The sequence below is a fragment of the Uloborus diversus genome, chromosome 3 (genome assembly GCF_026930045.1).
Source record: "Uloborus diversus isolate 005 chromosome 3, Udiv.v.3.1, whole genome shotgun sequence".
NCBI classification, from domain to species: domain Eukaryota; kingdom Metazoa; phylum Arthropoda; class Arachnida; order Araneae; family Uloboridae; genus Uloborus; species Uloborus diversus.
The window spans coordinates 37,693,105-37,717,146 of NC_072733.1; the positions used below are offsets into that span (position 1 = coordinate 37,693,105).

General features: G+C 33.5%; 1 protein-coding gene across 2 annotated transcripts in view; it reads left to right on the forward strand.

Moving 5' to 3' along the window:
- Positions 1-1,952: 1,952 nt before the first annotated feature.
- Positions 1,953-24,042, forward strand: part of LOC129218108 (GATA zinc finger domain-containing protein 14-like) — a 59,774-nt gene continuing 37,684 nt past the window's right edge. Inside the window, exon 1 of one of the 2 annotated variants that reach the window (XM_054852306.1) lies at positions 1,953-2,056. The gene's annotated coding sequence lies outside the window, so the exon portion shown is untranslated. The remainder of the gene's footprint in view (positions 2,057-24,042) is intronic. The other variant, XM_054852307.1, reaches the window with a different exon arrangement.

The window sequence follows — 24,042 nt, forward strand, 5'->3', positions numbered from 1 at the left end:
CTTTTTCTCTAGTCACAACATCCATCTAGTCTCTATGTATTGACAATAAGTCATACACCATCTTTTCAAACACCAGAGGGTGATAGGGCAATGTTTTTACAAGTAAACATGTCCTTAGTACACATTCCATTAACACTGCTAAACTTAAAAATTTTCGATTTCATTTTAAAAATGAATGAAAAGTTTTAAATTTTCAACAAGAAAAATTTCGATAAAACTACTTTAATTATTCCATTCATATTTTTATTATGTCGTTTAAACATGAAATAAAACATTACTATTTTACTAAAATAAGAAATATCATTACATAAAGTGTCTTTGAAGATAACTTTTCTCTAAATTCCTCTACAACAGCGGTTCTCAACCTTTTAGTACTGCTAATTTTTTTCACGCCCTTCTCATAAAATAACAAAGTAAATGATAATACTTTGAATATTTTGATGTTAAAGCTACACTACGACCTTCACTGAAAATCTGTGCCTAAATTATAGAAATGTCTTTTTATTCGAAATAATAGAATCTCACTGCTTCCATTAAATGATACCACAGTTAAATATTTTTTATTCAACTATTTAGCTAAATGACTGAAATATACATCCATACATAAAAAGTACTTAATGCAAATTACAAGGTAATTATTAAAATAAAAAATCTACTGATAAAACCCTTTTCACCAATATTTTATATCAGTGCTAATATACGTCTTACGCTTTGTTATGTAAGAATACATTTTGTTTTGCTTTTCTTTTCTTTTAATAAATTAATCAGTTTTTCGGCATCATTTTTTTCGTTATGATCACGCCCCACCATTACCAGTATCGCACCCCATGAGTTGAGAATCGTTGGTTTATTCTCAATCGTGTCTCTCGCATATTTAATTCTCTCCATCACAATATTCACCTTGAATTGACTAATGTTGTCTATGTATTGGCACAAATTAAGTCTCATCTTTTGAAGCTCCAAAAAGTTTCAAGAAAAAATATTGCCCTAACTCACACACCATCGACATTCTTTAAACTTAAAATTTCCACCTTCATTTTTAAATTAAATGAAATGAAGGTTTAAATTTTCACAAAGCAAATTTATGATAAAAACTAGTTTAATTATTCTTTTAATGTTTATTACTTTGTTTAAATATGAAATAAAACGTTTCTATTTGACTAAAATAAGAAATGTCATGAGATATCTCTGAAGATAACTTCTCTCTAAATTCCTTCGGAAAATTCCACGAACATATGCCTTTCTTATCACTAAGTCGTCAACGCTAATGGCTTGTTAAGAAAAATGTTCAATGTGTACAGGAGTACCGAGAACGCAGCCCCCCCCCCTTCCCCACCGCTCAAGTCACGAGAACCCTATGCCCCCAAGAACGAAAACCCCCACCAGAAAAAAATCACCCTAAAAACTTTGTTAGCGCAATTTTAAAATCCATGACTCTCCCTCCCCCCATGACACCAAAGGGAGGGGGGCTTTGGTGTATATATTTGTTAGACGCATGAGATATAAAACCAAATTTTTAATTTTCTCAACTCATTCCCTCTTCCTATTTCTCAAAATTGATCTGAGAAGATAAATTTTCCCCCAATTCCTCTAAGAATTTCCAATAGCATCTGTCTCATATTTTACTCTGTTATCAGCTCGTATGCCTTGTTAAAAAAAAGTGTTCATTGTATATATTTGTTAGAAACATCAAACAACACTAATATTTTTTTAATTTCCTTACATCACTCCTTTCTTCCTATTCCTGCCAAAAACTCGAACCAACGATTCGCCGTTACAATTAAAGACTCATCAAAGGAAAATAACTTGAATCCCAGCTCCAAATAGTAGCTAATAATCATTTCCGTAAAAATGTCAACCGCTTACAATTAATAACCCAGATTGCTGAAACGCGTGCGTCTTTGTTTCTTTCCGCCAAACACGACGCATGCGCTTTACTACTCATCAACTTGCTAAAATGAATTTGGTCGATAGGAGTGTCAGATACAAACGCAGATTTCGTCCGGATCGGATGAAACCTATAAACGCGGGGCTCTTAGGCGGTATTTAGAAACAGGTTTGTTTATTATGTTTCAGAGTTTTTCTCTTGCTCTTTTGTATCTTTTTTTATGTGATAAACATGGAACTGTTTTATGAATGGGAGTTTTTGTTTTGTTTTTTCTTTGTATACTTTGAATTTTTCTCTCTTTTTATCAGAATTTTGTTGAACATATTATCCTGGTATTGTTTTATGAATGATTTTCGAATGTAAAATGTGTTATATACCTTCAGGGAATTTAATATTTAGTTGTAATCAGAGGTATTTTCAACACTCCTACAAGTATATTTCACGCAATGAAAATCTAAAAAACGTCTTAAAAATTTAGTCAAGCGTATTTTCACGCTTTGTATTTTAGATAAAAATTGCGCATAGTGGAGAATTGGGAGGAAAAAAACAATATTGAACTGTCAAAAAAAATATTAAATTTAAATCCTTTTTTTTCCTTGCTTTTCTTTTTTTCAAATTCAAAATGCCAAATATTCTATAGGTTAAAAATTCAAAATCGTGCACATATTTTCTTTGTCAGTCATTTTTCAAGTCATCCTTAAGAATTTAGTTTCTTTCTTTTTTTTTTTTCCCACAATTATCACTCTTATGGTCTTTACTGTTTTCGTATATTCCAACCCTTCAAAAAGGAATTTCACTCGTCTGAAAAATATCAGAGTATTTTCACGCCTTGAGAAAAAAGAGCAATATTTCTGCTTATGACGTTGATTAATTGAAATATTTATTATGTTTCATATTCGTTCTTTTCTTTCTATTTTTAGTGCAATTATGCAGTATTAATAGGGAGAGTATGTTCTTTTTCTGCATGCTGTATGTTATTTTTTAAACTGAATTTCATAAAATGCACTCCTATGGCAGTTTTCAATATATTTAATTTTATAGAGCATTTTTATTCGTTTTTTTATATTTGTGTCATTTATTGTAAAACTGCTCCATATTTTTAAAATGCGTATTTGTTTTCTAAATGATATCACATTTATTTAAATATTATTTATATATTATTTATATATTATAAAATAGCCGCATTAAACTAATGTAGCTCTTTCTATTAAGACAGTGGTTCCCAACCTTTTTTAAGTCACGATCCCTTTTTCACCAACTAAATAACCCGCGACCCCTATGTGTCTCCCATCATATATGTACTATATATACAGGGTGTTTCAGGTAACTGTTTCGGAACTTCTAAGGGGGGTAAGGTGCATTGCGACAAATCGAAATCATATAACAATGAAGGGTCGGAAATGTTTTCCTGAAACGATGATACACAGAAGCACCAGAAAGTATGAGACCCCCCCCCCCCCTCCTCGCAAGTGAAAAATCTTTTTATGTTATAAAGCAAAAGGTACATGGGTCAAAGCAAGGATTCGAAGTTTTTGCCACTAGTTACAATACACAACTCACATCTTCAGCGCGTGGAGCTCCGAACAGTCTGGAATATACTCCCGGTGTGTCTATTTCTCGGGTAAATAAATCCTTTCCAACCATTCATTGCTCTATGATTTCAAGTTGTCACGATGCACCCTACAACTCTTAGGAACTCTGAAACAGTTAACTGAAATACCTTGTATCATATAAATATGTGTGCGTAAGTGTATGCGCAAACAATGCGCATATGTTACATAATAACTCAAGGTGCTTGAGACGTTTGATTTATGCTTATTGGGGCTAACACACAATGATTGCCGAAATAAAAAAACAGAGAGTCACTATAAAGTTAAACATACATTTCGACACTTTCAAAATTATTGCGTTCTAGCAGTGGTGAATACTGGATTTGGTTTTCGAAGAAGCTGAGGTTATAAAAATCTTATCTAGTCTCCAACTATATAAGATTTCAAAGTTTTCATAAGCATCTCCAACTTTCATTGGAATGAATGAAGGCATTTTCTTTCAACAATGCCGTCGCGAGATCAAAAAAGCAGCCCCACAAGTTTTTTTTAAACGTGTATGTAGCAAGAGAGAGTTTAGATTTTTTTGTTGGGGGGGGGGGGGGCATTCTTAGCATACGCACAATCAAAGTAAGAGAACTGTATGTTATGTATGCGGAGAAAGAGAATTAACAACATGAACCTGCAGTCGTAGGCGTAACATTCGCAGAGGGCCTTCCCCGGAAAATTTTCGAAATTGTCGTTCTATAATTGCAGTTTACACGATCTCTGGTGATCGGGAGAGGAGAGGTTCAAGGACTTTCATGAACGGTTCAAGCACGGAGACTCTACCTTTAAAAGGTTTTGAAACGTCAAAAAAGTCCTAAAAATGAATTTTTTGACGATTTAACGATAGGGGAGGGGGAGGAGGATCGGTGATGCTCTCTAATTTTCGAAAATTAAAATGAAATGTCCTAAATAAGCTCAGTTGTAAACTATCTTTGCTGAAGTTAAGAGAAGAAAAGAGGTTCGTTCGATTTCACCCCGTAAAGTTTTTGAATTTGAGGTTATAAACGCAATCATGACCATCTTTGTAGACATTAAGAAAAAGGTTTGGATTCGAAGCCTCTACCCTGAAATTTTTTAGGAATAGAAGTTTAACAAACGAAATTTTAGACGAGTTTTAATGATGTGGGAGGAGAGAGGATTGCGGGTATTCCCAAGGAAATGTTTCGAAATTTTAAGTCCAAAAAAAAAAGAGAGAGAATGTTCGGAGACCCTCACCTGGATTTTTTTTTGAAATTCAAGCCCTAAAAACAAAATGTTATACGATCTTTAATTATGTAAAGGGGAACACTGGGCACTCCCCTGGATTTTTTTTCCGAAAGTAAAATTATTAAAAGCCCATTTTTAGGTGCTTTTTTTATTTTGATGAAGTTAGGAGACGAGATGGGATTCGGGGCTCTTCTCATAACACTTCCAAAGTTAAGTCCTAAAAACGCAACCACAGGTCATCTTTCAGGATCAGAGTTGGGGTTTAGAGAAACACTCACACAAATTATTCGACACTATCAGTACCCGCACGGCGATGCTCGTGCTAAGAAGTTAAAGGAAGTCCGTTGCACAAAGAGAATCCACGTCCTCGCCCCCCTTCTGATGTGAAATGACCATTTTTTTTCAATTAAAATGCGTACATACCTTTTCAAAAGACCTTTTAAAGTCTCTTTGGAATTTAAAACTATTCGCCGAAACACATAAAAATATTAACAGTAGCTTTAAAACTCAAAATAATCCTTCAGCTACATATTTCATCGCTTAACGCGCCAAGCAACCACGCTACCGTAACCCTGCCCTTTAGCGAGTGAAGTGGGTTTTTTCCTCATGTAATTTAAAGTGTTTCGCCACATAAACAATGCTATAATTTAAAAGTTATAAAGAACAATCACAATTGAATAATCCGACAAATCAAATTATTTACTTAGACAAGTAACTGTCTTCAACTATGAGAACAAAAACAAATGTTGAAGAAATAAAGGAAAACAAAATCCAATAGAAAAATGCTACAAAATCAAATTACGTACCTGAACATCGAAAAAAAATGCATTCAAAAATATGTTCGCTGATCGCAACAGCGTAGCATGGGCATGGTTCCTCGCAGCTATCGACATTGTCGCCCAGAGCTCTCTCGAACAGTTAACTTACCCCGCCATCTATTAGGAATTCATAGAACTAAACAATTATTTGAACATTTAATTTGTAATTACGAGCATTTCGGTCAATCTGATTTTTAAAAAAAATAGCCTATAGCCTTCCTCAATAAATGGACTATTCAACACAAAATGAACTTTTCAATTCGAACCAGTAATTCCTGAGATTAGCGCGTTCAAGCAAACGAACTCTTCAGCCTTATAATATTAGTATAGATATAAATTTTCCCGTTTTCATAACATTTTCTATTGCTGCTGCACTCCTATTAGTCATAGCGTGATGTTGTATAGTCTATAGGTTGACCTATAGACTCAATGATTAGACTAAAAAGAAATTTTTAATTCGAACCAGTAATTCCTGAGATCAGTGCGTTCAAACAAACAAACTCTATAGCTTTATATTATTAATTAATAATTACTAAGAAAAATAAGACAATAACACGTAAATATATATATATATACACACACACATTGTAAATCATTTTTAGCATCGTTTAGGATTTTCTCTGGAAAGATCCCTCGAGATTTGCCTCATGGCTGACTCGAACCTACGCCTATTGGATCATGATGGCCACATCTTCAGCTCGAGCCACTGTGGCTACGCGCATTCTGCGTTCCAAGCATTTTATATTATAATATAAATTTTCCCGTTTTCATAAAATTTTTTATTGATGCCTATTAGTCGTAGCGTGATGTTATATAGCCTATAGCCTTCCTCAATGAATGGACTATTCAACACAAAAAGAATTTTTCAATTCGAAACAGTAGTTCCTGAGATTAGTGCGTTCAAACAAACAAACTCTACTGCTTTATATTATTTAGTATAGACTGAAGTTCCAAAAACAAAATTTAGGATGTTGGGGGATCAGGCACTTTGGAATATGAGAGGGAAAGAGAGGGGGTATTGCTGCATCCCCTTAGTTCTACACCTGGAATCGTCATCGCGCTCAAGTATTCATGCTACTCTAAAATGATGCCATTTTTCCCTTGTGTATTTTAATTTTTAAACTAGGCAATGATACACTTTTAAATCTAAGGATAATCTCGCGATCCCCTTAAAAATGCGACGCGACCCCCAAACCCCTGTATTAAGATGTTAAGAGAACTTATGAGGCGACTCAAAGACTCATTTTAGCAGAGAAAAAGCGTCAAAAAAAACGTATTCGGCATCTAATCTCATAACGCGACCGTTTGAATTTAACAATCTAAAATGCGTTTTTCTCTGTAGTAGGGTATGGTTTTTCTTTGTAGGGTTAGGGTGCTTTGTGCAACAATTGATGCGTATGTTACCGCGGAATTGCCCAATTGGGATTTTATAATGGTGTGGGGTAAACAAAAAATAATTACAGATTCGAGTTTTCCTGCCAAAAATATACAAGAAACACAAATTTTTATCTAAAGGACACTTTTCATAATATGTAGTGTTTTTTATCGTAGTATCCTGGCAAATTAAGCAGTAAGTTACCGACCTTAAGCCAGGGCTAAGGCCGAACTACATGCAATACACCGACAGCCCTCTTATGACATCCAGAGACTACAGTTTCGTCCTCCTTATGGACTCATTAGTCTGGAATAGTCAATAACCGAGCTGGAGGTAGATGTCATCTCATTGAATCTGAGAGAGCCAACAAACTGATAGCTAAAAGATTTTTAGCACACCAGCGAGAGTCCGCAGCAATGGTGCGGTTCAACTCATCAACTGGAGGCGTTAATTGTCTCAGCTTGAATGAGATGACATCTGCCTCCAGCTCGGTTGTTAACTATTCCAGGCTGATGAGTTCATGCAAAGGACGAAACTGCAGTCTTTAGATGTCATAACCGGGCCTCCATTCGGTATATTGCATGCAATCCTGGTAAATGTTACTAAGTAGCGACAAAACGAACATTTTTACTGACATACTCGTACATTGAAGAAAGTTCAACGCCAAAAACACTTCAATTAAATATACTTGATAGCAATGTTAAAACTTTTTTTAAAAAACTAAAGTTCAGATCATTACCGCTGAAATCATGACAACCGGAATAAGTATTTTCTAGTGAAAACATCCCCCCCCCCCCCCCGTTTGCAAATCTTTAAAACAATTTTCTCCACTCGGCAACATTTTCATCAAAATGACAAGTTTGCGTGCTAGTAGAAGGTCATTTTCAGAGGAAAATAGACTGCTTAAAATAAGCATAAGTATTAACACCCCATCAAGAACCAACTATTTGTAGTGATAAGTCATAAAATGTATCGATCTTTTCTTAACAGAAAAAATCTTTGTAGACTCAGTGGAAAAGTATTTAAATTAGTCTCGTCAAAGAATTTTATACATACCTTCAATTATATTCTGACATCTGGTTTGTTGAATGAAAGTAACTTTTTAAACGCAGCATAATTATTGGATATCACTCCAAGGTGAATTTCTCTTGAAGTTAATGTTTATAAGTTATTGTTTAGTTTCTGTTTCTAAGTTATTGTTTAGTTTATGTTTTTAAGTTATTGTTTAGTTCAATGTTTTAAACTATTGTTTAGTTAATGTTTTTAAGTTATGTGCTTTAATAGAGCTAATGAACATAGCAATACTAGCAGGCTTGCCAGATTTCTGAAATGTTCAACCGCGACACCGGAACCCCCTTCCCCCTCCCCCCCCCCAGTCGCGGATATTCAATAGAGTGTTTAATAGGGCAGTTTATTCTCAATGCTATGAATAAATTGTTACTAATTATGAAACTAAAACAGGCGCAGTAATAATTGATTTAAACAGATAAATTTAAACCTTTTAATTTTTGCCTGTTAATATTTATCACTTTATTAAGTAAGAAGAAAGTTTTTGCATGAGAAATAAAAATTTTAACAATATTTACATATACTTTTCGTTGACTAGGACTTGTTTTTAAAGTCATTTTTTAGTTTTAATCCCGTAAAAATCTTTGCAAGCTAATCCGATATTAATTTTACACGTTAATGCTACAAATTACAGAAGAACTATCCGTAAGAACCCCTCACAGTTTATTATTTGAAAACCTTTTTGTTCTTCTATAACCAAATTTATCATTTACCGAGACGTGCAGTAAACCGACTGGGACACCGGGATTTTGCCTGAAAACCGGGACGTCTGGCAAGCGTTAGTAAGTGGGGTTTTTTTTTTCTTTTATTTCCCCTTTCTAAACTTAAATTGAAACAAGAGAAATAATTTATATGATTTTGATTGGAATCTTGCTCACCAGTCATGAAACATGGAAACAAAATGAAATTAAAATTATTAAAATTTCCCGTTTCAACCAATAGATTTCCTTTTTCGTCTGACAAATATTATGGATTCCATTTACAAGCAATTATTTCTGAAATTTCGTCATTTTTACATTGACAGTGCAGCAATACATTGAAGTTTATCCACATATAATTTCGGGTGATCAAAAATGACAATTTTTATACTCTTATCGATTTTGAATCTAAATAATAATGGCCGGTGCACTTTTCAATTTTGTTGGGGTCTATAATGAGAACAACATTTATTAGGTTGAACGTGAAATTTCGTGAATGAATTACCAATGAAAAAATACATTATTATTGAGAAAAATTATTGAGTAAAATTATTGAAAAAAATGAGGAAATTTAGCTAAAGAATTCTCAGTTTGAAAAAAAAACAATAAAGCTTCCCCCCCCCCCCCTTTTTTACAAATATTACGCACAAAACTAAATTTTTGGATTGTTTTAAAATTACAAAATTTCAGTCATTGATATAAAAAGACGTAAACACTCCGTTTCACGAACTTTCTGACGAAAACCCACTGTGTGAATTCCTGAGCATCAAGGGACCTCTGTGGCAATTTGACAAAGATCCAACCTAAACTGAATTTGTACATGGAAAACCACCAATGTGAATTTCTGAGCGTCAAAGGACCTCTATACTAAATTTGGCATAGATCCGGCATAAACTGAATTTGTATAAGGAAAATACACACACACATACACACACATAATTATTATCGATTTATGTATGAAGAGAGAGAGAGAGAGAGATAGATTGAAAAACTCGATTCTTCTTAGATTTTATTTGAGCAAGATTTAAGAGACTTAGTAAATGGAAAAGTTAAAAGGAAAATAAGTCTTTAAAGAACCTAGTCTCAAAAGTTTTTTTTTTTTTAAACTGAAACAGGATTTCTTATATTTTATACTTTGGTATGCTGAGAATTCAGGTATTGGCGATTTTTTTCTTGTAGCATACAACATTCAAAATTTAAAGCGTATATTTATTTACGCTTTCAATTTAAAATTTTAAATTGCTCAATCCATTTGGGCGGGTGTAACAATTTTAAGCACAAATGATGTTTGTACCTTTTTTTTTTTTTTGCAGAAATTTTAAACTTGGGATTTATTTTTTTAACAACTGAAATTTTAAGAAATCATTAGGTATCTTAATGTAAAGTTCAACTTTATTTTTTAAAAAAATGCGTTTTAATATAATGATTTAACTTTTATGTCACACCCGTAATACGTAAAAATCATTACTTTTTACATAATTTTTTTTTAATTGATACTTTATATCTGTACTTCAGAGACAGATGGACGTAAATCACATTATGGTAACTTTACAGGAGAGAGGAAAAACTTTTTTCTGGCGCACGCAAAGGACGGCACGAGCACTCTTTTAACCCTGGTAAAGAGTTGAAAAGGTTTTTTTTTTTTTATTATTATAAAGAATTACGTTCACATGGCTCGATACGGAACAGGCTTCTACATACAATGCACTAATAAACGGAAAATCGCAATTTTTGGGCTTATGTCAGTCTGGCTCTGAGTTAGATATTAAGATTACATAATGGTTCCTTACATTCAGTTGCGTGTAAATTAAGTAGTGACAAAGTTTAAAATTCTTGAAATAAAAAAAACCCGCAACTTTGGATTGAGCAAAATATGTCTTCTGAGTTTTAATTGAAAGCTTCTGTTATCTTTATAAGCTAATTCACTGAAGCACTTTCTCCAATTAAAATTAGTCAGAGCATTATTTTCTGTCTTAAATTGAGTTTCAAAGCACTTGCCAATTTCTCTTGACCTTGACTACAAATTTTCTCTTTTCTGGCTATGTTAATATGTGTTAATGTATTTCAGCTTCCATCACGGGAGGTATGTAGAGGATTTAAGAATTTGCTTGAACACGTTGTTAAAAGCTACTTCCACAAAGAGCACTTTGTTATGGTTTTATTGCTCGTAAAATTTCAAAACAATGTTCATTTTCTCGTGCTATGTCCGAAAATACGTTTTGAAACAAGCTAGTGTCATTGACTCCAGGCGGAGACATATTTGTTTAAGTTGGATTTGGATTTCTACAATTACGCTTCTTCGCAAACAACGACCGTTTTACCGCAATAAAATATATAGCTCTTGTAAAACAAGTTGAGTATTTAGCTAAGAAGAAAGAAAACGATTTGTCCTCAGAGACATATGAAACTTTTCATGTCTGTCTGCCCATCAATGACAACTTATGTGACACGAAAACGGAAATCCCTATGTTTGATTTTCTTCAAAACTCAAAATGTGTTCCAAGAATTTATTTTAATTAGGTAGAACATTTTGTATTATTCACTTCCTTATCTTCGTAGACTCTTTCAAATTACGTTTAATTTATTTCTATCGTTGAGGCAATTGAAAATAAATTACAAAAAGACAATTAAGCTTATACAATAGCAAAACGCCCAAGCATTCCCTTCTCTTTCAACATGTTTCTTTAATGCTGATAGCGTACAGCTGTTTTTCTCAAGAAATATGTCGTCACAACTTGTTTTCGCCGTTGTTTTCAGATGGCACTTACGCAATGTCTTTTGTTTAAGATAATAAGTAACTACATCGGTGCCGTAGCAATTTAGAAATTAGGGAAAGTCTTATAATATTTTAGCCATTGTGTAATCAAATATATTTGCCAGTTGAAAAGCTAATTCAGGAGTACATATCATTGTTTTCTAGACGAAGTATCATATTGTGTTAAGTACGTTTTTCAATTTATTAGAAATATATCTGTACCGAGGAACAACAAAAACCAAAGTTAAATTTCGAAAAAATTTAGTTATTAAATTTCGTCAAACATGACACAGGTTGCCGATGTTCCAAGATACAGTATCAAAATCTAACGTTGTTGTTCTGAGGTACATAATTTGCGTGGCTGCACCCGCTTCAAGTTACTTTTGTTCAATTACGAAAGAGTCTATTTTATTTCGAATAATGCTAGCTTTTTCAATCCCTCTTCAAGACGCATAACATCAACATCGCTGATTTTTTTTATGATTTTCAAGTATAAATGTATATTAATTTACCTTTCATCAATCATTCAGTGAAAGACATAAGTTCTCACAAGGCGATGTATTGAAAGTGTTACTTGATCTAAAAGCAATCAAAAGTAAGCAAGCAAAGTATGCTACCGTCATACTTTTATAAACATAATGAATCTTAAAACTACATGTTACCGCGGAATTGCAAGTAAATACCGAAGAGCTTATTGAAGTATCCTGACGCAATAATGAGCTGCTTGATGACGTCTTGGAATAATGAATCTTGTTGCTATCATACCACTAAAGCGGTTTTTCTGCTTTTCTGACAAGAATTGTGACTATAAGCTCTATTGTAAATTTTGTCAAAATTGCAAGTAAATACCAAACAGCTAATTGAAGTATCCTGAAGCAATAATGAGCTGCTCGATGTCTTCTTGCAATAATGAATCTTGTCTCTATCATGCTACTAAAGCGAATTTTCTGCTTTTTTGACATCCATAAGCTCTATTGTATATTTTCTCCGAAAATAAGAAAAGAATAAAATAATGACTTAAAAATTTGTCTTGCCTAGAAGAAAAGAAAAAAAATTGGGTTGTAACATGATTGCCGAAAACTCCCATGGGTTTGGTTTAGTGTAATTGACACCAATATCGCGAAAAATGTGCACGCGGTGGTTTTGTTTATGCTGTTGTAGGCGGTAGTGTGGGAGACATTTTCTCCGGGAGCTCCACAAGATGTAGACATAGTTCCCCACATATTTCACATTGTCGTTACAACGTGACCTTCACTTAAACGATAGGATAAAAAAACTAAAAAACGAAATCTTGTAATTTACAGAAACGCCTGCAATCGGGCATGAAGTCCATTTCCTGCAGCAAAGAAGCTTGAAAAGCTTTCGGGCTCGATTTCTCTTCCACTAACAATGAATTGTTTTCTAAATCCGCAGCGAGTAGTCCCAGTTTATTACCCGGTGACGTTTTATGGGTATTAAGTATGGGAGTTGGCTTGTTGCAGTGCTGGGTTACACCTGTTGTAAAAGAAAATTATGATGCGTTCTTTGAAGGTCACTTTTTTTTTTCTGATATTGACGATGGATCAGGTATTTCTAATTTTATTTCTTTTCTGCCTATTCAGAGAAAAAATTACATTAAAACATTTCCCGTTTATTGTCAAAATACAGACCTCATTGCTAGTGAGGATAAAGGCGTCGAATATTGCATACGAAATAAAGGCGTAATGCGTTTCGTTTTGTAATCATTTTAACTACGTCATTAATAATGATTATCTCGACAATCTTTTTTCAAGAGCGGAATCTTCTTTTTCTTTCCAAAATTCTTCTAACTTTACCGCTCTTTCTTTTTTTTTAAATCAAGGACTGTTTATTCTTTTCAGCATTCCGCATTTGATATACGGTCCACTCAAGTCTTTTGTCTTAATCCATAACATAAAGATATTTCTTATAGCTTGCCTTATCTTGAATCATAACCTATCTATGTTCCCTGCTACATTGTCATCGCTACATATTAGAGATGCAACATCAATGTCCATGTTTTTTGTAAACACATTGATGGAAAATAACTTTTTTTTCGTGGATGTCTTTTTCGAGGTCTTTAGATAGACTAGGATTCCTTTCGCGATCGACCTTTTGGCAACTACTGTCAACATATTTCACTCTGTTGACTTTGATTACAGGCAGGGGAGTCCCCATGGGAGGTCACCGTGACCCCCCAAAAAATTTCTTTTTTAGAAAATTTTATCTGACGATTCGGCAAAATTATCTTCATTCGGCAAAAATTTGGAGTTTTATTCGGCAAATTGAGAATTTCTTTCCTCCCAAAAATTTAAGATCATGGTGCTCCTGGATCCGAATCACAGCATCACGGTTTTGCCAGGTTAGGTTTACTCCAACTATAGCTATATCTCTCTTACGTGCTTTTTTTTTTTCTTTCTTTTTTTTTTCTTTTCTTAACCGCCTACCAACAAAATGACCGATTTTCTTACTCTAGTAACTTTTTAGGTAGGTAATGTTTCTTTTTTTTCAAACTGAACATCAACTTTGCGTACGATTTTCGGCAGAACAAAAGATGATATCTTACAGATGTTTCTCTGTAATACGTTTTTCACTTCAGCATCTATTCATACAATGCTCACGGAAGTTCTTGCTATGTCTGATGCTTCTTGGAAAATACGAATGAGTAACCTTGCAGGTTACTTTCGCTTCTCGTGGGATGCATTAGCGTAGGTTTTTGTGTTTCGGTCATCACATGCGTCTAATCGCACTTGACATTGAAGCTTCAATTCTCAAGCATTCTGCTGCCATTCGTTTTACGTGCAATAATTTTTGATTATCAGTTCAAGAGATTTCGGAAGAAAATTAATACTAATTTACCTTACAAATTCAGTCTTTAATGTCAAATAGAAATCTAGCCGCATCGTTCACAAAACGAAATAATTTACTGGAAAGGTTTAAAAGGTTATCTTTAGCGTTTTATTTCTGTTATTGAGATTGGCTAATGAGCTCACTGCGCATCTTTCAGACGCGCGTGAGCAAAATGTTTTTCGGGATGTCAAATTCTATAAAATATCTTTACCGTCTTTTTTAGAGCCCGACTTTTAGTAATTCGAAAAAACTTTTAAAATATTTTTATTACCTAAAAATAGCAACAAAAAAAAAAGCCCTTAAAATTGAAATTGATGCTTTAATAACTAAACATGAATGTCAATCTAATGCCGAGTTTTTCCCACGATTGTATTAAATTATGTTAAGAAAAATTGATGCATTTTTATTAAATATCTTGAGAAATTTTTCAAACTACCGTATGAGAGAAAAAAAAGTTCAAAAAAAAAAAAAATTGGTTTACTAACTCTGTTGAAGTTGACAGCCCAATTAATAAATTTAACTATTTATTATTAGTTACCTAAGTATTTGGTGCAATACAGTTAAATTTTAGTTTTTTCGACTATGTTACAACGTCAAAAAACTTCAGTTAATGCATTCGCCCATGAACAGAAATTATGGTCGCCTATAACATCACTTGGCTATTATGTTATAAATATTCTGGCCCCATAGATGACGGTTTTTTTTTTTTTTTTTCAGAGTTTCACTGACCATAGTGAAATGACATTGGGACGTTTTATTTTTGTAAAGTTTGATAAAAGTCTGCTTTTACATTATTTTCCAAGGAAGTAAACGTCATTTGATTCCCACGTCGTTTTAAAGAGAGAAAATATTTAATATATTCTAATACTTGTAAACAGCTTGCTTAAATCTGATTTTTATTTACATCAAAGACAAATGAATTTAGAAAGTTATACTTTAAAAGATTCAAGAAAAGTGTGTTTTGATACATTAATTTTACAGTTCACATTAAAAAAATTTAAAAAAAACTTCCTTCACTGTTGAGTCTTTTTAAACATAAGTTATTTTTATTGCATTTTATTACTTATGAAGTTTTGTTATAACTATTTCAAATTCAAATGCTTTCAGGAAAGCATCCGGAAAAATTTTGTTTTGAAATATTATTTTCACAGTTCGAAAAAGTAAGATGCCGTTTACTCTTCAGTTTATTTAAGTGGGAAAAGATATTTCAAAGTATTCTGGAATTGATAGCTATAAGATTGATTTTGTTCTACTCGTATTTTATCAACCCAAGCATTACTGTTAAAACTGTGAGCATAAACAAACTGTGTGTTAATTTTCTTTTGTTCATAGTCAAAAAATATTCCAAGGTACTCTACAGCTAATAATTATTTGTCTTACGATTGATCTTGCTCTAGTTTAACAACCTGAGCATCACTGTTAACGTTGTGAGAATTATAACTAAACCGTGTTAATTTTCTTTTGTTCACATTCAAAAAATATTTCAAGGTTCAAATTTTCAGAACTCTGCAACTGATCGTTATTTTAAGATTGATCTTGCTCTTGTTTAACAACCTGAATTAACTTAAAGCTATGAGAATCATAACTAAACTGTAATTTTCTTTTAATCAGAGCTGAAAAATGCTTTTTTTCCTTTCTGTTTGAGTTATTTTAACACCCATATTTTCAGTTATCTAGAATCAACATCTGATTTAATTAGAATAGGTACTGACTACAGCGGTAACAATGCTTTTACAATTCTTAGCATGTAGCGAAACAACAGCAGTCTCATTTGTCACGAAAACAGTCACATGGAAATAAGTCATGTAAACTAGTGGAATTAAATTGTAAACGAACAAGAAAAAAATAAGCCTGAAATGAAAGTAAAGATTTGCATGAAAATGGATTGCTTTCATTTACTAACAATGTCTTTTAGCGTTTTAAAAATTCGTGATTTTAAATTTTATAATGTTCCAGTATGTAATGTTAAGTCCTGTCCAGTTGTGTTAGTACATGAAATATAGCCCTTTTAAGATTTCATTCTGCTGAAGTTTCTAAATACTTTGCACAAACCAAAAAATCTGTCTTAATATTTTTAACATAAACTGTCATATTATACGGAAAAGATTTTTTTTTTTTTTTTTTTTGCGAATTAGTGTCTTTATAATATCAGTTAACTGACAATCCGATTTTCCTTTTTTTTTTTTGGAATCAATTTATGCAAATATTTGAGATATTTCAAAAAGTCCGATTCAGTTTTCGTGAAAGAAAATTCATTTCTTTAAAACCAAAGACTGACTAAGCAACACATTTTTACAAAAATCTCTAAGTTATATATTTTTATATGATTTTTCTTTACGATATGAAAAGTAAACCAAAAACATAACGCGTCAAATGTAACATATCTTTTATTGCGAGTATTTTCGTTGGATACAAAATTTAAAATTTTCTCACTTGTTTTGCTGAAACGAACATTAACTGATACATAATTATAGAATGAAATTAAGCTATTCCAAATATATTTTTAGCGTCGAGTAATATACGTAAAATTCTAAAATCCCAAATGGAGTTCGTGGCAGCTAAGGTTTCCAATCCCGATATCCCGGTCCCGAATCCCGCATGATATTTAGCGGGATTAATCCCTCGGGATTAAGAGCAAAATCCCGCAAGCTTTCCAATCCCGCAAAGATTTTCCATGCGAACATTTTCCAAATTTTGATGCTCATAAAACGAATATTTCCGTGAGCATCATCTCAAGTTTGAATCACTTTTCTCCGTATATCAGCAAAAAGACCAAAAAAAACTTTGTCTCATACTACAAACGGTGGATTTGTGATTGAAGAACACAATAAATATAGAGTAATTTTTCTGAGAAAGAATTAATAATCTCATTCGGGAGATTTCAGTTTTCGTACGTTCAGCAATTGAGAAAATGCTTTAAAATTATAAACGTTTTCGAAAATCAACACTAAAATTTGAAATCCAGAAAGTAGAAAATGTTTTAGAAACTGCATTACTGAGTGCAAAATCACCAGGAGTAGCCTGGATGCAATATTGAAACGCTTCTATAAGCTTGAGGAACGCTCTCAAAACCTATAACTTACTAAAAGTGCACAATATTTTTCTTCCACGAAGAAAGCAATGGAAAACCAAAGATTATCTATGCTCTCTAACCTTTGAAAAGTGTCTTTTGATGTCTTTGTCACTGTGAAACTAATGTTATAAATGTGGGTGGTACCTTTAAAATTATGTTTGATGAATTAGATGAGCAATCTGCAATTTTCGACTCTCTCATAAAATATTCTACAGAAACTTGGATAAAACACAGGTTGACTAGCATGACAGTGCAGTTAATTAAGCTGCTCAAGTTTTTAAATGTCTTTTTCAAGTGAGAGGAAAAATTATCGCAGTTGTCCAAAAACTTTTACTGAGATTGCTACTTGTTGAAACTAATCAACATTCACTCCATGCTCTGAAGAATCAAATGCACTGATACAACGACCAACGTTAATGAAGCAAGAAGAGTATTTTCAATGCGAATTAAATTAGATACATCATCACAAAAATTGAGTAGACATCGTTCTTGTTCAAAATTAGCTGTTCTTGAGCAAAAACAAAACGTTACCCCCATAAAGAAAAACATCTGTTTTAAAAGCTAATGAAGTACATCTCAGTAAAACCAACTGCAGTGGTGCCACAGCAAGTGTTTTCATCCAGCGCATTATTTTCTACGCAAAAATCCTCTCCCATTCCATACGAGCGATGCTTTGTCCCGATGAATAGGACGTTTTAAGGCACACTTATGCGTATCAAACGATATTTGTTTGTTGGGATGTGACTTTGTAGTGCTCTTCAATTGATGTACAGAATTCGAGAGAACTATTAATTCAAGTAACAAAAAGTAGTCCTTGCTGAAAAGCATTACGTATATGACGTACATAACGCAAATGTACGTTACAGCAAACGTACGTTGACAGTAAAACTTAAGTTAATAATTTAAATTAAGAATCCCGCGAGATCCCGGGATTGGCTCCCTACAATCCCGAAATCCCGCGGGACTAAGATCGGCGCGGGATTGGAAACCCTTGTGGCAGCTAATGTGCTAAAACTGTTTCACAGAAGTCAATGCGTTTAAATCGAAAACAATAAAATTAATGTTTTTTCATGCATTTAAAGTTTAAACATTTAGTTTTATAAATTTTTTCAGAAGGTAATCATTATAAAAGCACATAAATATTTCCTTTCTGTTCTTTAATAAACAAAATATAGTTATATTTATTACACTAAAACGTAAAAAAATCAGTCAATGCTTTCTGTTTATGCTTTAATAACTTAAAAAATATATATTATTTATTACGTTAAACTATATACAAAAATGATAAAGTATAAAAAATGGACCTAACTTCATCAAGACTCAACTCTGATAGACTCAAAAATGAGAAAAACCTCTTTCCTCTCTCATACATTCAGTACCGCAATTCTACAATAGAAAAAACTGACATAAGATTTGCGAATTTGCATTAAAAAAAATAATTTAAAAAAAAGCTAAATTTTTAAAATCCTGTACATTTTTCTTCCAACACCTTCTCAATAATTTCTCAATCGACGCCGCTTTGCATTTGTCTCGTACTTCCTGGCATTAGCGTCTGAGATGAAGGGGTGGAGGAAGTGATACAGAGATATTCCAGTCACATTTTTACCTTTTGCCCGAAGCTACATGTTCACTTTTGACCGTGAATGCTACATTTCACCCTCCTGATCTTGTTTTCATCTTGTCCGTGAAAACATATGTAGGTGGATTATCTTCTAATTTCTGTTTTCTTTTGCATAATACAGCAACTTCTTCGTTATATCGCTCCTCGTTATATCGCTCATTCGGATGTATAGCGTTTTTCATCAGTCTCCAGAAAAATTAAAGGTAATAAAATTTATTCACTTGAGTAGTATTTTATTGTATTTCTTTCTCCTTTCTGTTTTTCCTCCTTCGATAATGCATCAACTGCTCGTTATATCGTGCCTCGCTATATCGCTCGTTCGGATGAATTGCGCTTATCAACTGATCTCTTTCTCTCGAAAAATTATAGGTAAATTTCTTCACTTCACTAATCTAAACATTGTATTTCTCAAAAAAAAAAAAAAAAAAAAAGACTCTCTTAATTAATTTTTTAGCCAATAAATAAAACTATCCATTAAATTCTTTTTAATTGTCTGTATTTTAAGTTTTCTATAATAATTATTGCTTAGGTTCTTATTTAACAAAAAAACAATTGAAATATGCTGATCAGGTGATTTTTCAATATATTTCGAGCTTTTAAGTTTTAAAATTGTTTATTCTTGAACTTTAATCTTGTGTTTTTATGGTTTATGCTCACATGTTATGGGTATTAACCTAATGCGTTTTTAATTGTGTTTGTCTTTGCGGTTTCGTAAATGATCTTGCTTGGTAAGTAGCCTGATATGTATGAATTAAGCTCGGATTTTGGCATTTGAAACAACAACAGGTGAAATGTTCTCAATTTGCATTTTATATTAAAAAAAAAATGGTAAGGTAATTTTCTTTGTTGTTTTCGTTCAAAAAATTCGTCATAAAAAAGAATAAACTAAATGTATTGTAGATTCACATATCAATTAAGGTAAACACATCAGTAGTGGCCAGTGTTTCAGTAGTGGCAACTTCAAGGTTTATATTTAAAAAAAAGTAGAATTCCAGGTTTCCAATGGATTTGAAAGTGTATCAAACGTGCAGATGCAACCTCCTGCAACCTCCTGCAGATTTGAATCCATTGGGAAACCTGTAATCATATTTTCTTAAATATAAACTTTGAAGTGGCTACTACTGAAGCACTATTAAGCACTGGCCACAGCTGGTGTGTTTATCTTACTTGAATATTAGTCGAATTGTTATTTATAATGACCCCGGTTATATCACGTTTTCGTATACATCACGCTTTTTCGTCGTCTTCCTACAAACGCGATATCGTCGCCTCAAAGCAACAGTCGGGTATCTTACTGTTATTCCTGGGATTAACTCTAAGGTGGTGATATGACGAGGGGCTTGTTGTACCCTCCGGATCTGCGTGCCCGCAGTGCCGGAGGGTCCACGCCCTCAAAGGCTCCAACGGCCCAAGAAATTGAAAAAAAAAAACGAGCTGATGTGTGCATCACATGACTTCCTTTTACTCCAATTTAATGTCGTTTTCTCACTATTGGCAGTTTTAATGTGATTCAATAGTTTACTCTCTAAATATCACCAACAGTGGCCAAATTGAAACCAGATTAAAAAAAAAAATAATTAAAAAAAAATTAATTTGAATTTTGACATCTTGAATTCAAATTATGTTTTTCGCAATCACGAGTGTGTGTATGTAGGCGTGTGTGTTTGTGTGTGGGGGTTATGTGTATGTGTGTGTATGAATGTGTGTGGGGGATATGTGTATGTGTGTAGGCATATGTGTTTGTGTCTGTGTGCATGCATGAATGTGTGGGTAGTTGTGTATGTGTGTGTGTGTATGTGTGGGTGTCTGTATGTATGCGTGTCTGTAAGTGTTTGTATGTGCGTATGTGTGTATGTGTGTGTGTGTGCGTAGTTGTGTATGTATGCGCTTGTGTGTAGGACATGCAACCTGGAGACGACTTTCGCTATAGGAGCAGCATCGTGAGGAGCCAGCCGGTCCACGGTGATGGTGCGAAGGGTGGCGGTGGGAAAAATCAGCGTAACGCCAAAAACAGTCAAATGAGAACAATAAGCAATCGTGATTGCTCAAAAATTGCCAAATTTTTCGCCAAGTTGGCGAAAAACTTGGAGACCAAAAGACTGGGTGATATACCGCCAAGTGTCCGCCAAATTATAACACCACTTGAGTTCACATCGAAATTAACAATGATTACCCCCCCCCTAAAAGGGGCAAAAGACCCCCTTTGGAGCATCCGAATGCAACCAAAAAGGAAGGTTCACAACTAGACCTCACTAGGAGTCTACGTACCAAATTTCAACTTTCTAGGACATTCCGTTCTTGAGTTATGCGTCACACATACGCACATACAGACGTCACGAGAAATCTCGTTGTAATTAACTCGGGGATCGTCAAAATGGATATTTTGGGTGTCTGTGCGTTCCTAGGCATATATCCACGTGTTGTCGGGTTGAAAAATCAACTCAACATTCATTCTTGGGTGAGCAAAATGGAAAATAAGGCCGATTTTTGAGTGAAATTTTTTTCGCGAATACAATACTTCCTTTTTTGTAAAAGGAAGTAAAAATTGAAGACAACTAATACTATGACTTATTAACCTTGCTAATATACACTGCTGGTCTCTGGGGAGGAGCCCAACAGATTTTGTTGTTGGGGTGGGGCGAAATTTATAGATCCGGTCCTGGTTGTACTAGCACCGCATCTCGGAAAACTAATGTGCTAAACATTTCTTTGACATTATCCCATTATCCCATAGCCAGGGTCCGATTAAGATATTGAGGGGCCCTAGGCCAATTTTTTTTTTTTTTTGGGGGGGGGGCATTTGTAGTCAAACCTTATAATTTCAACAAGTGTCTAAAACAATTTCAGTAATTTGGGCGCACCTAAAAAGTAGAGACACTTGGCCATGGATCAGGCTCTGACCAAAGCTTTTTTTTTTTTTTTTTTTAGGGAAACATTTTAAAACTCTTAAGCGATTTGCAATGAACTGGTTTATAGAGCTTTTGAAGAATGATCATTGATCAGAGTGCCAAATTTTCTTTGTTCATTGAGCGATAAGTTCAGAATATTAAATTTTCTCCTGTAATTGAACGATGAAAATATAGAAGATAGACTTTAGTTTTGAATGCATAAGTTTTGAAAGAACAAAAAATGCTTTATAAGATGTATTTGAAAATATATAAATATCTTAATATTATAGTTTAAGCTTTAGTTTTTGTTTGATAAACTTGGCCAATTTTTATACTTTTATTCGTATTTTTATTTCCTTTTTAATGTTTAATTTTGTGAAGTATTGATGTCAAAAAAATATATTCATATATTCACACGCTGAATCATTTTTGGAGGAATCAGAAAGGGAACGGAATTTGTTGGAAATGTTTGATTTTGCAAAGTATATGGATATTTAAATAATAAATAAATACACGTTGAATCACTCGTGGAAGAATGAGAAAAGAAACAACTTAAGCGTTTATTTGCATTGAATCTAAGTCTTAATATTCTTTCACACCATACTTCTTGCCACCTTTCCTTGATGCTATCTGGAAATTTTCACCGAATTGAACTGATATACCGCGTCGTGACACTTTGCTCACGATCTTCGCTATCACATTAGATCATGTCCTTTGCATTTCCCACTTTCTCAACAACATATCATTCGTATTTGCTGCTCAAGAGTTGTGATTAAGCAGCCATTTAATGACAAAATATAATTATTTTTAATTATTCTTATTAACAGGCTGTTGTTATTGAATTTCAAATAGATAGGGCAAAATATATTGATGTGTCTGTAATTTATTTTCTTGTTTTCTTTTACACTTTATGTGAAATGAATTATTAAGAGCCTTACAACATGCATTAAACGGAATATTAGTTTAAAGTACGATGATAGAGATACTACGCCCGAATCACACATACAATCACACCTTCATTCAATAGATCAAACAAAGGAATTTCAAAGTGCACATTATTATTATGATTATTTAATTCTTGATTATTAGTTCATTTATAACAACTGTAGCAACAAACGATAAGCGACTACAGTACTTTTTTAAAAAGCTAATATTACAGAAATTTATTTTTAAAAATATTGGAGGTGTTGCGAAAATACGACATTTCACTAGCAGATTTGAGGGGTCAAGGATAAGTCAGAACATCAAAGCGTAGGCGTGAACAAAGTCGTTTTCTCTCTATGTATTGAAGAGCTTCTCTTTTCCTCGATCAACGCATACATGAAATTTATTAGGGTAAAATTGAAGTGTGTTGAAAAATAAGTGAACACATTTATTTCTATTTCTTACTTCATTTTGAATTTATGTTTTTTATTATTTATTTTAGGCGTGACAGCATTCGTGTACGTTATAGTTTTCAAGTTCCTTTACCCTAAAACCTCTGCAGAGTGATGCGCAATGATTCAGTCGTTTAGGTACACCAAATCGTGCAATTATATAAATTATACTTCCTAAGATCTTCTACCAGGGGTTTCCAAACTTTGCGGATGTGCAGCACTCTTTGAAGGATTTTAACTTATCTCGGCACCCGTTTATCTGTATTGCATATGCATATAATGATGCCGTGAACACTTCGTGGAACACCTGCCTCTCCCTGCAGCACCCCAAGGTACCGTGACAACCACTTTGAGAACCCCTGTACTTATACAATAAACGCTGTCTGAGTGATGCGTATTGAGTCAATTGTTTAGAAATACTTAAGAGTGCAATTACTATATGCATTTTGACTTTCTAATTCCTTTTTCCCTAAAATCTCTGAAACGTGCAATGGATCAGTCAATCGTTCAAAATCACTTAAAAGTGACAGTGTATACATTCTTCGTCTGAGGCCCTTTACCCAAAAAAAACTCTGTAATGAGTTAGCCTGAGTTAGCCGTTTGGAAAGACAAAGAATACAATCGTATAGATTTTTACTTTCTAAGTTCATTTACTCTAAAACCTCTGAGTAATGGAGCAAATTGTAACTTCATTCATTCGAAGTTTTAGTAGTTTGCTTACATCCTATAAGTTTAAATTAGGAATCACAATCGGACTCGTAACTCATTCTACTCCAACCCCGATCCGGGCCCCCTCAAGGATCGGGCCCCTAGTTTAGCCCTACCATTTGTATT